The sequence below is a fragment of the Cryptomeria japonica genome, unplaced genomic scaffold (genome assembly GCF_030272615.1).
Source record: "Cryptomeria japonica unplaced genomic scaffold, Sugi_1.0 HiC_scaffold_167, whole genome shotgun sequence".
Classification (NCBI taxonomy): domain Eukaryota; kingdom Viridiplantae; phylum Streptophyta; class Pinopsida; order Cupressales; family Cupressaceae; genus Cryptomeria; species Cryptomeria japonica.
This window is the reverse complement of record NW_026728989.1, coordinates 102,501-117,500: the sequence shown is the minus strand read 5'-3', so window position 1 is coordinate 117,500 and position 15,000 is coordinate 102,501. Positions and strand designations below refer to the sequence as shown.

At 60.1% G+C, this 15,000-nt stretch overlaps 1 non-coding gene across 1 annotated transcript; it reads left to right on the top strand.

Annotated features, from left to right (window-relative positions):
• The first annotated feature begins 11,226 nt into the window (after positions 1-11,226).
• Positions 11,227-11,345, top strand: LOC131867290 (5S ribosomal RNA). The gene has a single exon (XR_009365849.1). It is a non-coding gene; the product is annotated as a 5S ribosomal RNA (ribosomal RNA).
• Positions 11,346-15,000: the final 3,655 nt, after the last annotated feature.

The following is a 15,000-nucleotide window of genomic DNA, read 5'->3' as shown; positions in this document are numbered from 1 at the left end:
ACTACCAGTGCCAACCCCTTATCCCGCGACGCGTCCGACAAAGAGAACGTTCCAAGGCGGCAGAGGAGGTTACCAGCCGAAGGATGCAGTAGCAATAACAGGTATAGTTCCGCGGCGGCCGAGAAGACTCACCGCATAGGAATCGGGATGCGAGGCGAGGGATGCGGCGGGAAGGCCCCGACGGCTAAACGGAAGAGGCTGCAGGGCCGCCTCGGAATGGTCCAAGCATCGGATGCGATTGGGACGACTACCAGTGCCAACCCCTTATCCCGCGATGCGTCCGATACACAGATAGTTCCAAGGCGGCCGAGGAGCCTCACCGCATATCAATCGGGGTGCGAGGCGAGGGATGGGGCGGGAAGGCCCCAACGGCTAGACGGAAGAGGCTTCAGGGCCACCTCGGAATGGTCCAAGCATCGGACGCGCTTGGGGCGACTGCCAGTGCCAACCCCTTATCCCGCGATGCGTCCGATACACAGATGGTTCCAAGGCGGCCGAGGAGCCTCACCGCATAGCAATCGGGGGTGCGAGGCGAGGGATGGGGCGGGAAGGCCCCAACGGCTAGACGGAAGAGGCTTCAGGGCCGCCTAGGAATGGTCCAAGCATCGGACACGCTTGGGGCGACTACCAGTGACAGCCCCCTATCCCGCGATGCGTCCGATATGAAGATGGTTCCAAGGCGGCCGAGGAGCCTCACCGCATAGCAATCGGGGTGCGAGGTGGGGGATGCGGCGAGATGGCCCCAACGGCTAGACGGAAGAGGCCACAGGGCCGCGTCGGAATAGTCCAAGCATCGGACGCGCTTGGGGCGACTACCAGTGACAACCCCTTATCCCGCGATGCGTCCGATACGAAGATAGTTCCAAGGCGGCCGAGGAGCCTCACCGCATAGCAATCGGGGTGCGAGGTGGGGGATGCGGCGAGATGGCCCCAACGGCTAGACGGAAGAGGCTGCAGGGCCGCCTCGGAATAGTCCAAGCATCGGACGCGCTTGGGGCCACTACCAGTGACAACCCCTTATCCCGCAATGCGTCCGATACGAAGATAGTTCCAAGGCGGCCGAAGAGCCTCACCGCATAGCAATCGGGGTGCGAGGTGGGGGATGCGGCGAGATGGCCCCAACGGCTAGACGGAAGAGGCCACAGGGCCGCCTCGGAATAGTCCAAGCATCGGACGCGCTTGGGGCGACTACCAGTGACAACCCCTTATCCCGCGATGCGTCCGATACGAAGATAGTTCCCAGGCGGCCGAGGAGCCTCACCGCATAGCAATCGGGGTGCGAGGCGAGGGATGCGGCGAGATGGCCCCAAAGGCTAGACGGAAGAGGCTGCAGGGCTGCCTCGGAATAGTCCAAGCATCGGACGCGCTTGGGGCGACTACCACTGCCAACCCCTTATCCCGCGATGCGTCCGATACACAGATAGTTCCGAGGCGGCCGAGGAGGTGGGGGATGCAGCGAGATGGCCCCAACGGCTAGACGGAAGAGGCTGCAGGGCCGCCTCGGAATAGTCCAAGCATCGGACGCGCTTGGGGCGACTACCAGTGACAACCCCTTATCCCGCGATGCGTCCGATACACAGATAGTTCCGAGGCGGCCAAGGAGCCTCACCGCATAGCAATCGTGGTGCGAGGTGGGGGATGCGGCGAGATGGCCCCAACGGCTAGACGGAAGAGGCTGCAGGGCCGCCTCGGAATGGTCCAAGCATCGGATGCGCTTGGGGCGACTACCACTGCCAACCCCTTATCCCGCGATGCGTCCGATACACAGATAGTTCCAAGGCGGCCGAGGAGCCTCACAGCATAGCAATCAGGGTGCGAGGCGAGGGATGCGGCGAGAAAGCCCCAACGGCTAGAGGGAAGAGGCTTCAGGTCCGCCTCGGAATGGTCCAAGCATCGGACGCGCTTGGGGCGACTACCAGTGACAACCCCTTATCCCGCGACGCGTCCGATACACAGATAGTTCCAAGGCGGCCGAGGAGCCTCACCGCATAGCAATCGGGGTGCGAGGCGAGGGATGCGGCGAGAAGGACCCAACGGCTACACGGAAGAGGCTTCGGGGCCGCCTCGGAATGGTCCAAGCATCGGACGCGCTTGGGGCGACTACCAGTGACAACCCCTTATCCCGCGACGCGTCCGATACACAGATAGTTCCAAGGCGGCCGAGGAGCCTCACCGCATAGCAATCGGGGTGCGAGGCGAGGGATGCGGCGAGAAGGACCCAACGGCTACACGGAAGAGGCTTCGGGGCCGCCTCGGAATGGTCCAAGCATCGGACGCGCTTGGGGCGACTACCAGTGACAACCCCTTATCCCGCGACGCGTCCGATACACAGATAGTTCCAAGGCGGCCGAGGAGCCTCACCGCATAGCAATCGGGGTGCGAGGCGAGGGATGCGGCGAGAAGGACCCAACGGCTAGACGGAAGAGGCTTCGGGTCCGCCTCGGAATGGTCCAAGCATCGGACGCGCTTGGGGCGACTACCAGTGACAACCCCTTATCCCGCGACGCGTCCGATACACAGATAGTTCCAAGGCGGCCGAGGAGCCTCACCGCATAGCAATCGGGGTGCGAGGCGAGGGATGCGGCGAGAAGGACCCAACGGCTAGACGGAAGAGGCTTCGGGTCCGCCTCGGAATGGTCCAAGCATCGGACGCGCTTGGGGCGACTACCAGTGACAACCCCTTATCCCGCGACGCGTCCGATACACAGATAGTTCCAAGGCGGCCGAGGAGCCTCACCGCATAGCAATCGGGGTGCGAGGCGAGGGATGCGGCGAGAAGGACCCAACGGCTAGACGGAAGAGGCTTCGGGTCCGCCTCGGAATGGTCCAAGCATCGGACGCGCTTGGGGCGACTACCAGTGACAACCCCTTATCCCGCGACGCGTCCGATACACAGATAGTTCCGAGGCGGCCGAGGAGCCTCACCGCATAGCAATCGGGGTGCGAGGCGAAGGATGCGGCGAGAAGGACCCAACGGCTAGACGGAAGAGGCTTCGGGTCCGCCTCGGAATGGTCTAAGCATCGGACGCGCTTGGGGCGACTACCAGTGACAACCCCTTATCCCGCGACGCGTCCGATACACAGATAGTTCCAAGGCGGCCGAGGAGCCTCACCGCATAGCAATCGGGGTGCGAGGCGAGGGATGCGGCGAGAAGGACCCAACGGCTAGACGGAAGAGGCTTCAGGGCCGCCTCGGAATGGTCCAAGCATCGAACGCGCTTGGGGCGACTACCAGTGACAACCCCTTATCCCGCGACGCGTCCGATACACAGATAGTTCCGAGGCGGCCGAGGAGCCTCACCGCATAGCAATCGGGGTGCGAGGCGAGGGATGCGGCGAGAAGGACCCAATGGCTAGACGGAAGAGGCTTCAGGGCCGCCTCGGAATGGTCCAAGCATCGGACGCGCTTGGGGCGACTACCAGTGACAACCCCTTATCCCGCGACGCGTCCGATACACAGATAGTTCCGAGGCGGCCGAGGAGCCTCACCGCATAGCAATCGGGGTGCGAGGCGAGGGATGCGGCGAGAAGGACCCAACGGCTAGACGGAAGAGGCTTCAGGGCCGCCTCGGAATGGTCCAAGCATCGGACGCGCTTGGGGCGACTACCAATGACAACCCCTTATCCCGCGACGCGTCCGATACACAGATAGTTCCGAGGCGGCCGAGGAGCCTCACCGCATAGCAATCGGGGTGCGAGGCGAGGGATGCGGCGAGAAGGACCCAACGGCTAGACGGAAGAGGCTTCAGGGCCGCCTCGGAATGGTCCAAGCATCGGACGCGCTTGGGGCGACTACCAGTGACAACCCCTTATCCCGCGACGCGTCCGATACACAGATAGTTCCGAGGCGGCCGAGGAGCCTCACCGCATAGCAATCGGGGTGCGAGGCGAGGGATGCGGCGAGAAGGACCCAACGGCTAGACGGAAGAGGCTTCAGGGCCGCCTCGGAATGGTCCAAGCATCGGACGCGCTTGGGGCGACTACCGTTGCCAACCCCTTATCCCGCGATGCGTCTGATACACAGATAGTTCCGAGGCGGCCGAGGAGCCTCACCGCATAGCAATCGGGTTGCGAGGCAGATTATTGGGAAGGGAACCCCCTGGGATGCGGCTCAAGCAGTGCCCAAAGGGACTGGAATGCGGAATCACATCGAGAGACCCAAATGCTATACGAGGGCTCAAATCGAATTATCGATTTGGCCACGACATGGACGCATCGGAACGACTACCTTTGCCGAACCACTCGCAATTGCATCCATACCGAAACCAATAGACATTTCCGTTAGAGCCCTCGCATAGCATTCGGGAATCTCGCATGCCCCTCTAAATCGACCAATGCTGGCGCTCAATGAAAATCCGAGCGCTACCACCGTTCGAGCGCCAGCATTGGTCGAGTTAGAGGGGCACGGGGGAGAATGCTCCAGTCAACACCTCCCCTATATAAGTTATTTGTCCGATTCTCGCACAACCGTAGTCTGCCTCGTCGAATCAAACAACGGTCCCAGATTCCGACTTCCGTTCCGTAGAGACCCAAAAGCTAGATGGAGGCTCGCAAGAAAGAGAGTCGGCGCATAGCAATCGGGTTTCTCGAACGTTTAGGGACCGAGCTCACTTGCGGATAGGGCAAAATCCGCCAAGCAACCCAAAAGCTAGACGGGGGCTCGAATCGAATCGCCTAGGCGGCCACAACAACGACGTGTTGGATCGACTACCAGTGCCAAACCATTCAGCAAGACTAGTCTGTGTCGAGGCCGGATAGAGATTCTCAGAGAGCGCCCGCATAGCATTTAGGAGACCTGCCGCGTCCCTCACACTCGACAAATGGTGGTGCACGTTTATAAATCCGAGCGATCCCAACCCTTTCAAGCACCAACATCGGTCGAGATAGAGGGGCACGGAGGGGGCTGCGTGAGACAACACAGTCCCCTATATAAGTTATTTGTCCGATTCTCACACATCCGAAGAATGGTCATCAAATCGGACAACAGCCCAAACTTCCGACTTCCGTCCCAGAAAGCCCAAGAGCTATCTAAAACGTTCATGGCCGGAACTCGATCGCGGCTATACCAGTCCGCCAAGCAACCCAAAAGCTAGACTGGAGCTCTAGTCGAATCACCTCTGTGGCCATTGCAAGGACGTGTTGGAGCGACTACCATTGCCGAACCATTCCGCAGGTCGAGTCCATACCAAGGCCGCATAGAGATTCACGATGAGCTCCTGCATAGCAATCAGGAGACTTGCCGTGTCCATCACAATCGATAAATCCTGGTGCAAGATTTTTGCATCCGAGCGCTCCAACCAGTCGAGCACCAGCATCAATCGACATAAACGGGCACGGGGGGAGGATGCTCGAGAACACTACCTCCCCTATATAAGTTATTTGTCCGATTCTCAAGCAGCCGAAGTCTGGTCATCGAATCGGGTCAAAGACCACAACTTCCGACTTTACCCACAATGCAAGTCATCGAATCGAACATCGGCCCCCGAGTCGGACTCCATGCGTATGTCAGGTCATCGGACCCAAATTCCGCCTTCCTGCGCATGGCGGGCCATCAATATCAACTCGGTCATCGGACCCAAACTCCGCCTTTTTGCGTATGGCACGCCTTCAAATCGGTCATCGGACCCAAATTCCGCCTTCCTGTGCATGGCGGGCCATCAACATCAACTCGGTCATCGGACCCAAATTCCGCCTTTCTGCGCATGGCACGCCATCAACTCGGTCATCGGACCCAAATTCCGCCTTCCTGCGCATGGCAGGTCATCGGACACAAATTCAGACCTCGCCAATATGCCTACGTATCGAATCGGTCATCGGACCCAACTTCCGACTTCATCCATACTGTAGGGTCTTTGAGGTTGGCGCGGTGCGCTCAACCCAGGGAGTCGACCCATCGAAGCATACACCTCCCCTATATAAGCTATTTGTCCGATTCCCACACCTGTGTAGTTTGCACCTCTGACCAGGACATCGACCCCAACTTCCGAACTCGACTGCAACGACGGCACCAGCGCCTTGGTGCGCACCTTGCGACGCACAGTCCCAACATTCGCCTTCCTGCACATGGCAGGTCATCGGACCCAAATTCCGACCTCGCGAGTATGCCTACATATCGAATCGGTCATCGGACCCAACTTCCGACTTCATCCATACCGTAGGGTCTTTGAGGTTGGCGCGGTGCGCTCAACCCGGGGAGTCGACCCAACGAAGCATACACCTCCCCTATATAAGCTATTTGTCCGATTCCCACACCTGTGTAGTTTGCACCTCCGATCAAGACATCGACCCCAACTTCCGAACTCGCCTCCAACGACCGAACCAGCGCCTTGGTGCGCACCTTGCAACGCACAGTGCCAACATTCGCCTTCCTGCACGTGGCAGGTCATCGGACCCAAATTCCGACCTCGCGAGTATGCCTACATATCGAATCGGTCATCGGACCCAACTTCCGACTTCATCCATACCGTAGGGTCTTTGAGGTTGGCGCGGTGCGCTCAACCCGGGGAGTCGACCCAACGAAGCATACACCTCCCCTATATAAGCTATTTGTCCGATTCCCACACCTGTGTAGCTTGCACCTCCGATCAGGACATCGACCCCAACTTCCGAACTCGACTAAAAAGACCGCACCAGCGCCTTGGTGTGCACCTTGCAACGCACAGTGTCAACATTCGCCTTCCTGCACATGGCAGGTCATCGGACCCAAATTCCGACCTCATGAGCATACCTACTAATCGAATTGGTCATCGGACCCAACTTCCGACTTCATCCATACCGTAGGGTCTTTGAGGTTGGCGCGGTGCGCTCAACCTGGGGAGTCGACCCATCGAAGCATACACCTCCCCTATATAAGCTATTTGTCCGATTCCGACACCTGTGTAGTTTGCACCTCCGCTCAGGACATCGACCCCAACTTCCGAACTCGCCTGCAACGACCGAACCAGCGCCTTGGTGCGCACCAAAAGTGCGCACTTTTGGAGGGCACTTTTGTGCGCTCCAAAGGTGCGCACTTTTGGAGGGCACTTTTCTGCGCTCCAAAGGTGCGCACTTTTGGAGGGCACTTTTTGGAGGGCACTTTTCTGCGCTCCAAAGGTGCGCACTTTTGGAGGGCACTTTTTGGAGGGCACTTTTCTGCGCTCCAAAGGTGCGCACTTTTGGAGGGCACTTTTTGGAGGGCACTTTTCTGCGCTCCAAAGGTGCGCACTTTTGGAGGGCACTTTTTGGAGGGCACTTTTCTGCGCTCCAAAGGTGCGCACTTTTGGAGGGCACTTTTCTGCGCTCCAAAGGTGCGCACTTTTGGAGGGCACTTTTTGGAGGGCACTTTTCTGCGCTCCAAAGGTGCGCACTTTTGGAGGGCACTTTTTGGAGGGCACTTTTCTGCGCTCCAAAGGTGCGCACTTTTGGAGGGCACTTTTTGGAGGGCACTTTTCTGCGCTCCAAAGGTGCGCACTTTTGGAGGGCACTTTTGTGCACTCCAAAGGTGCGCACTTTTGGAGGGCACTTTTCCTGTGCTCCAAAGGTGCACACCTAGGTGAGCACCTTCGACCACACCTTGTAGCACACCAAACTCTGACTTTCGACTTCATCCGCAATGCAGGGTCTTTGAGGTTGGCGCAATGCGCACAACCAGGGGAGTCGACCCATCAAACCCAACACCTCCCCTATATAAGCTATTTGTCTGATTCTCATACATGCGTAGCCTGCAGGAGCAATTAGGACATCGACCCCAACTTTCGGCTTCTAAACGAAAACAAGGTCTTTGAGGTTGGTGTAATGCGAACAACTAGGGGAGTCAACCCATCAAACCCAACACCTCCCCTATATAAGCTATTTGTCTGATTCTCATACATGTGTAGTCTACAGGAGCAATTAGGACATCGACCCCAACTTTTGACTTCTTAACGAAAACAAGGTCTTTGAGGTTGACGTAATGCGCACAACCAGGGGAGTCGACCCATCAAACCCAACACCTCCCCTATATAAGCTATTTGTCCGATTCTCATACATGTGTAGCCTGCAGGAGCCATTAGGACATTGACCCCAACTTTTGACTTCTTAACGAAAACAAGGTCTTTGAGGTTGGCGTAATGCGCACAACCAAGGGAGTTGACCCATCAAACCCAACACCTCCCCTATATAAGCTATTTGTCTGATTCTCATACATGTGTAGCCTGCAACAACGATTAGGACATCCACCCCAACTTCTGAATTCGTCTGCGTTGACCGCACCAAAGGTGCACGCCTTGGTGCTCACCAAAATCCGACTTCCGACTTCTTCTGCTATGCGGGGTCTTTGAGGTTGGCGCAGTGCGCACAACCAGGGGAGTCAACCCACCGAATGCAACACCTCCCCTATATAAGCTATTTGTCTGATTCTCATACATGCGTAGACTGCAGCAATGATTAGGACATCCACCCCAACTTTTGACTTCTTAAACAAGACAGGGTCTTTGAAGTTGGTGCAGTGCACACAACCAGGGGAGTCGACCCATCAAACGCAACACCTCCCCTATATAAAGCTATTTGTCCGATTCTCATACGTGTAGTCTGCAGCAGCGATTAGGACATCGACCCCAACTTCCGAATTCGTTTGCATTGACCGCACCAAAGGTGCACGCCTTGGTGTGCACCCTGGAGTGCACTTTGGTGCTCACCTCGGTGCACACTTTGGTGTGCACCTCGGTGTGCACCAAAGGTGCGCACCTTGGAGCGCACCAAAGGTGTACACTTTGGAGCGCACCACATAGGGTCTTTGAGAGGTTGGCGCAGTGCGCACACCAAGGTGGGTGTTGAGGTGCGTGCCGAGGTGGGTGGGTGCTAGGGTGCGCTCCATGGTGGGTGCCAGGGTGGGTGCGTGCTAGGGTGGATTCCAAAGAGGGTCATAGGGTGGGTGCCAAGGTGGGTTGGTGATATAGTGGGTTCAAAGGTGGGTACTAGGGTGGGTTCCAAGGTGGGTCACAAGTTGGGTGCCAGGATGCGTGGGTGTTAGGTTGGGTGCCAAGGTGGGCTCCTGCGTGGGTGGGTGCTAGGGTGGGTTTCAAGGTGGACGCGAGGGCGGGTGCCAAGGTGGGTAACAAGTTGGGTGTTAGGATGGGTGAGTGCTAGAGTGGGTGCCAAGGTGGGTGGGTGCTAAGGTGGATGCCAAGGTGGTTCACAGGGTGGGTGGGTTCTAGGGTGAGTTCCAAGGTGGGTCACAGGTTCAGTGCTAGGGTGGGTGTCAAGGCGGGTGTCGAGGTGCCTGGGTGCTAGGGTGTGGATGCCAATGTGGGTCATAGGGTGGGTACTAGGGTGGGCTGCAATGTGGGTGCCAAGGTGGGTAACATGCTCGGTGGGTTCTAAATTGGGTGCCAGGGTGGGTGTGCACCCACCTTGCCCGAGGTGGGTGCCAAGGTGCCAGTGTGGGTGGGTGCTAAGGTGGATGCCAAGGTGGGTGAGAAGGTGGGTGATAGGTTGAGTGGTAGGATGGGTGGGTGCCAAGATGGGTCACAGGGTGGGTGCAAGGGTGGGTAGGTGCTAGGGTTGGTGTCAGGGTGGGTGGGTGCTAGGTTGGGTTCCAAGGTGGGTGCGAGGGTGAGTGTCAAGGTGGGTCACAGGTTAGGTGCTAGGATGGGTGAGTGCTAGGGTGCAAAGGTGCCAGGGTGGGTGCTAGGATGGGTCGATGCTAGGGTGAGTGGCAAGGTGGGTCCACAAGTGTCAAGGTGGGTGCCGAGGTGGGTGCCAAGTCGGCGACTGCTATGGTGGATGCCAAGGTGGGTCACGGGGTGGGTGCCAAGTTGCTAGGTTGGGTTCCAAGGTGGGTGCCAACGTGGGTGCTAGGGTGCGTGGGTTAAAGGGTGTGTCACAACGTGGGTGCCAGGATGGGTGCGCACCCACACTGGCCAAGACGGGTGCGGGTGCAAGGTTGGGTTCCAAGCCCGGTCACAGGCTGGGTGCTAGGATGGGTGGGTGCCAAGGTGGGCACCAGGGTGGGTGCACCCACCCTGGCCAAGGTGGGTCACGGGGTGGGTCCTAGGGTGGGTAACGGGGTGGGTACTAAGGTGCGTGCCAAGGTGGGTCATAGGGTGGGTGCCAAGGTGGGCACCAGGGTGGGTGTGCACCAACCCTAGCCAGGGTAGGTCACGGGGTGGTTGTCGGGGTGGGCGTCAAGGAGCCAAGGTGGGTGGCAAGTAGCCAAGTTGCGTGCCAAGGTGGGTGTCGGGGTGGGTGCCAAGGATCCAAGGTGGGTGCCAAGGAACCAAGGTGGGTGTCTGGGTGGGTGCCGAGGTGGGAGCCAGGGTGGGTCCCAAGGTGAGTGCAAAGGTGGGTGCCAGGGTCAAGGTGAGTGCCAATGTGGGTTCCAAGGTGCCAGGGTCAGGGTGAGTGCCAATGTGGGTTCAAAGGTGCTAAGTTGGGTGCGAGGTTGGGTGCGAGGGTGGGTGGGTGCCAAGGTGTGCTAGGTGGAAGCCCGGGTGGGTCGGCATCCCATGGGTGTCGAGTTGGGTGCCTGATGGGTGCTTCTTGTCAAGTTTTAGTCGTCGGGACTCATTTCGAGCCTTAGAGGTCGTTTCTTGTCCGGTTGCCCTGTCTTCGACCTGGGAACCCAATTTTGGTCCTCGGGTCCCATTTTTTTTTGTCTCGCATCCCACTTTTGGCCTGTGGCCTTTTCGGGGTCGATTCTCGTTTTGGGCATCAGAGCATGTTTCTTCTCCTAAAACCCAATATTTGTTTATTAAGTCTCGGAACACATTTTTGTTCTCGTGGACCCATCATGGGTCTTGGAACGCATTTGTGGTCCTTGGGTCCCATTTTGCATCCCGAAACTTGTGTTTTGGTGCTTGATCCCTATTTTGGGTGCCCACCTTGCACCAAGTGCGCACCCGGGGCAAACCGAGCGCCTTGGTGCACCGGGGCAAGATCGAGCGTGCACCCGAGGCGCCCCGAACATGCACCAAGGTGCACTCGGCCCACATGTGAGCGCAGGTCGTTGCGCCCGAGGTGGTGTGTGGGCACCGCGTTGCAGACGGGACACTGCACGCACACGACGCCCCCTCCAGGTGCACGCACGTAGGCCGGGCCGGGTGCACACCCGACGCCCTAGCAAGGTGCGCGCACCCGGGCAGGGCTCACACTTGGCGAACGGGGCGCACTTCGCGAGGGAGGGTGTGCACCTCGACGGGGGTGGGTGGCCGGGGTGGATTCGCACGTGGGTCGCGGTTTGCTAAGTACACACTGCGACAAGCTCATAACGGGTGCGATCATACCAGCGTTAGTGCACCGGATCCCATCAGAACTCCGCAGTTAAGCGCGCTTGGGCCGGAGTAGTACTGGGATGGGTGACCTCCCGGGAAGTCCCGGTGTTGCACCCTTTTTTAGTTTTTCGCCGGGCGTCGCAATGCTATTTGAATAAACCTTTTGCCCGTTTGCGTTCTCGTCGGGGCCGGGCCGGGCCGGGGTGCGCTGCCCGCACTACCGCGCGCGCGGGGGCGACACCGAGCGCGCACCCGAGGCGCCCCGAGCACACAGGCCACGGTGCAACCCGGGCGTTGTGCGCGCACCCCGGTGCGCCCGAGGTGCTGCGCGCGCACCCAGGTGAAATCGGTGTGCACCTCGGCCAGTGCGCGCTCGGTCGAGTCGCGCACGTTGGCCAAGGTGCACGGTGATGTTTCTTACTCTAAGGTTCCGCACCAGACGCCCGGGACAGGTGAGCGAAGCTGGGCGGGGCCGGGTGCGCGGCCGGGGCAGGTGCACGCAGCTGGAGAGAGCTTTGGAGCACACTTCGGAGCGCACCAATGATGCGCTCCATTCAAAAGTTTCCTGAAAAGGCAAAAAAAGTTGAGATTATAGAATTTCCCACTTGAGAGATTGTAAAAAAAAAAAATTTAAAATGAAGGAAACGCGGGTGCCAAGGTGTGCGCAGCCCAGCCCACCCTGGCGAAGGTGCACGCAAGGTGCGCACCCGAGGCAAACCGGACAATTAACCCAACTTTCGACTTCGCGCGCACCTTGGAGCGCACTTCGGAGCGCTCCTTGGTGCGCACCAATCTTGGGCACCTCGGAGTGCACCATGGCGCCCACCAAGGTGCGCACCCGGGGCAAACCGAGCTCCGACTTCGTGCGCACCTTGGAGCGCACGAAAGGTGCGCACCATGGCGCCCACCAAGGTGCGCAGCCCAGCCAAGGCGTGCGCATCAAGGTGCGCACCCTGGCGAAGGTGCGCACCCGGGGCAAACCGAGCTCCGACTTCGTGCGCACCTTGGAGCGCACAAAAGGTGCGCAACCCAGCCAAGGTGTGCGCACCCCGGTCAAACCGAGCTCCGAATCGTGCGCACCAGAGGTGCACGCCATCGTGCGCACCTTGGAGCACACTTCGGAGCCCTCCTTGGTGCGCGCCGATGTTGCGCACCTCGGAGCGCACCCGGGGAAAACAATGCAATTAACCCGACTTTCGACTTCGTGGGCACCTCGGAGCGCTCTCGGGTTCGCACCTCGGAGCACACCGAGGTGCGCACCTTTGATGCGCTGCCTTCACCAATTTCCAGAAAAGGCAAGAAAACATTGAGAAGGTGTGCGCACCGAGGTGCCCACCCTGGCGAAGGTGCACGCGAGGTGCGCACCCGGGGCAAACCGGGCTCCGACTTCGTGCACGCCGCACCTTGGAGCACACTTCGGAGCGCTCCTTGGTGCGCACCAGGGCGCGCAACCCAGCCGAGGTGCCCACCCCGGCGAAGGTGCACGCGAGGTGCGCACCCGGGGCAAACCGGGCTCCGACTTCGTGCACGCCATGGTGCCCACCGCGGCGAAGGTGCACGCGAGGTGCGCACCCGGGGCAAACCGGGCTCCGACTTCGTGCACGCCGCACCTTGGAGCACACTTCGGAGCGCTCCTTGGTGCGCACCATGGTGCCCACCAGGGCGCGCAACCCCGCCGAAGGTGCACGCGAGGTGCGCACCCGGGGCAAACCGGGCTCCGACTTCGTGCACGCCGCACCTTGGAGCACACTTCGGAGCGCTCCTTGGTGCGCACCATGGTGCCCACCAGGGCGCGCAACCCCGCCGAAGGTGCACGCGAGGTGCGCACCCGGGGCAAACCGGGCTCCGACTTCGTGCACGCCATGGTGCGCACCGCGGCGAAGGTGCGCACCCGGGGCAAACCGGGCTCCGACTTCGTGCACGCCGCACCTTGGAGCACACTTCGGAGCGCTCCTTGGTGCGCACCAGGGCGCGCAACCCAGCCGAGGTGCCCACCCCGGCGAAGGTGCACGCGAGGTGCGTACCCGGGGCAAACCGGGCTCCGACTTCGTGCACGCCGCACCTTGGAGCACACTTCGGAGCGCTCCTTGGTGCGCACCATGGTGCCCACCAGGCCGCGCAACCCAGCCAAGGTGTGCGCACCAAGGTGCACGCGAGGTGCGCACCCGGGGCAAACCGGGGTCCGACTTCGTGCACGCCGCACCTTGGAGCACACATCGGGGCGCTCCCGGGTTCGCACCGGCGTTGCGCACCGTGGTGGGCACCTCGGAGCACACCAAGGTGGGCAGCGAGGTGCGCACCTTTGATGCGATGCCTTCACTAATTTCCATAAAAGGCAAAAAAAAAACGAGATTTTAAAATTTCCGTTTTGAAAGATAGTGAGAAAAAGGGAATGCTGGTGCCATCTTGAGCCCGCCCTGGTGCGCAGCCCAGCCAAGGTGTGCGCACCAAGGTGCCCACCCTGGCGAAGGTGCGCGCCCGGGCAATTAACCCAACTTCCAACTTCGCGCGCGCCAGGGTGGGAGCGCACCCAACAACCGGGCCTGGGAAGAGCCAATGCGAGAAACCCCACCAAACGCTCTGACAAAAAAAGAGGGGGCGCTCCAGTAACCCCGCTTCGGAGCGCACCCTGGGCAAACCCAGCCAAGGTGCCCACCCCGGCCAAGGTGCAGGCGAGGTGCGCACCCGGGGCAAACCGGGCTCCGACAACGTGCACGCCGCACCTTGGAGCACACTTCGTAGCGCTCCCGGGTGCGCACCTCAGAGCACACCAAGGTGGGCAGCGAGGTGCGCACCTTTGATGCGCTGCCTTCACTAATTTCCAGAAAAGGCAAAAAAAAAAGGAGATTTTAAAATTTCCGTTTTGAAAGATAGTGAAAAAAACGGAACGCGCGTGCCATCTTGAGCCCGCCCTGGTGCGCAGCCCAGGTAAGGTGCCCACCCTGGCAAAGGTGCGCACCCGGGCAATTAACCCTACTTCCGACTTCGTGCGCGCCAGGGTGGCAACCGGGCCTCGGAAGAGCCAATGCGAGAAACCCCACCAAACGCTCCGACAAAAAAAGAGGCGGCGCTCCAATAACCCCGCTTCGGAGCGCAGCCGGGGCAAACCCAGCCAAGGTGCCCACCCCGACGAAGGTGCACGCGAGGTGCGCACCCGGGGCAAACCGGGCTCCGACAACGTGCACGCAGCACCTTGGAGCACACTTCGAAGCACTCCCGGGTGCCCACCGGCGTTGCGCACCGTGGTGGGCAGCGAGGTGCGCACCTTTGATGCGCTGCCTTCACTAATTTCCAGAAAAAGGCAAAAAAAAATGAGATTTTAAAATTTCCGTTTTGAAAGATAGTGAAAAAAAAGGAACGCGGGTGCCATCTTGAGCCCGCCCTGGTGCGCAGCCCAGGCAAGGCATGCGCACCAAGGTGCCCACCCGAGGTGCACACCCGGGGCAAACCGGGCTCCGACTTCGTGCAGGCCGCACCTTGGAGCACACTTCGGAGCGCTCCTTGGTGCGCACCATGGTGCCCACCAGGGCGCGCAACCCAGCCAAGGTCTGCACACCAAGGTGCCCACCCCGGCGAAGGTGCACGCGAGGTGCGCACCCGGGGCAAACCGGGCTCCGACTTCGTGCACGCCATGGTGCCCACCGCGGCGAAGGTGCACGCGAGGTGCGCACCCGGGGCAAACCGGGCTCCGACTTCGTGCACGCCGCACCTTGGAGCACACTTCGGAGCGCTCCTTGGTGCGCACCATGGTGCCCACCAGGGCGCGCAACCC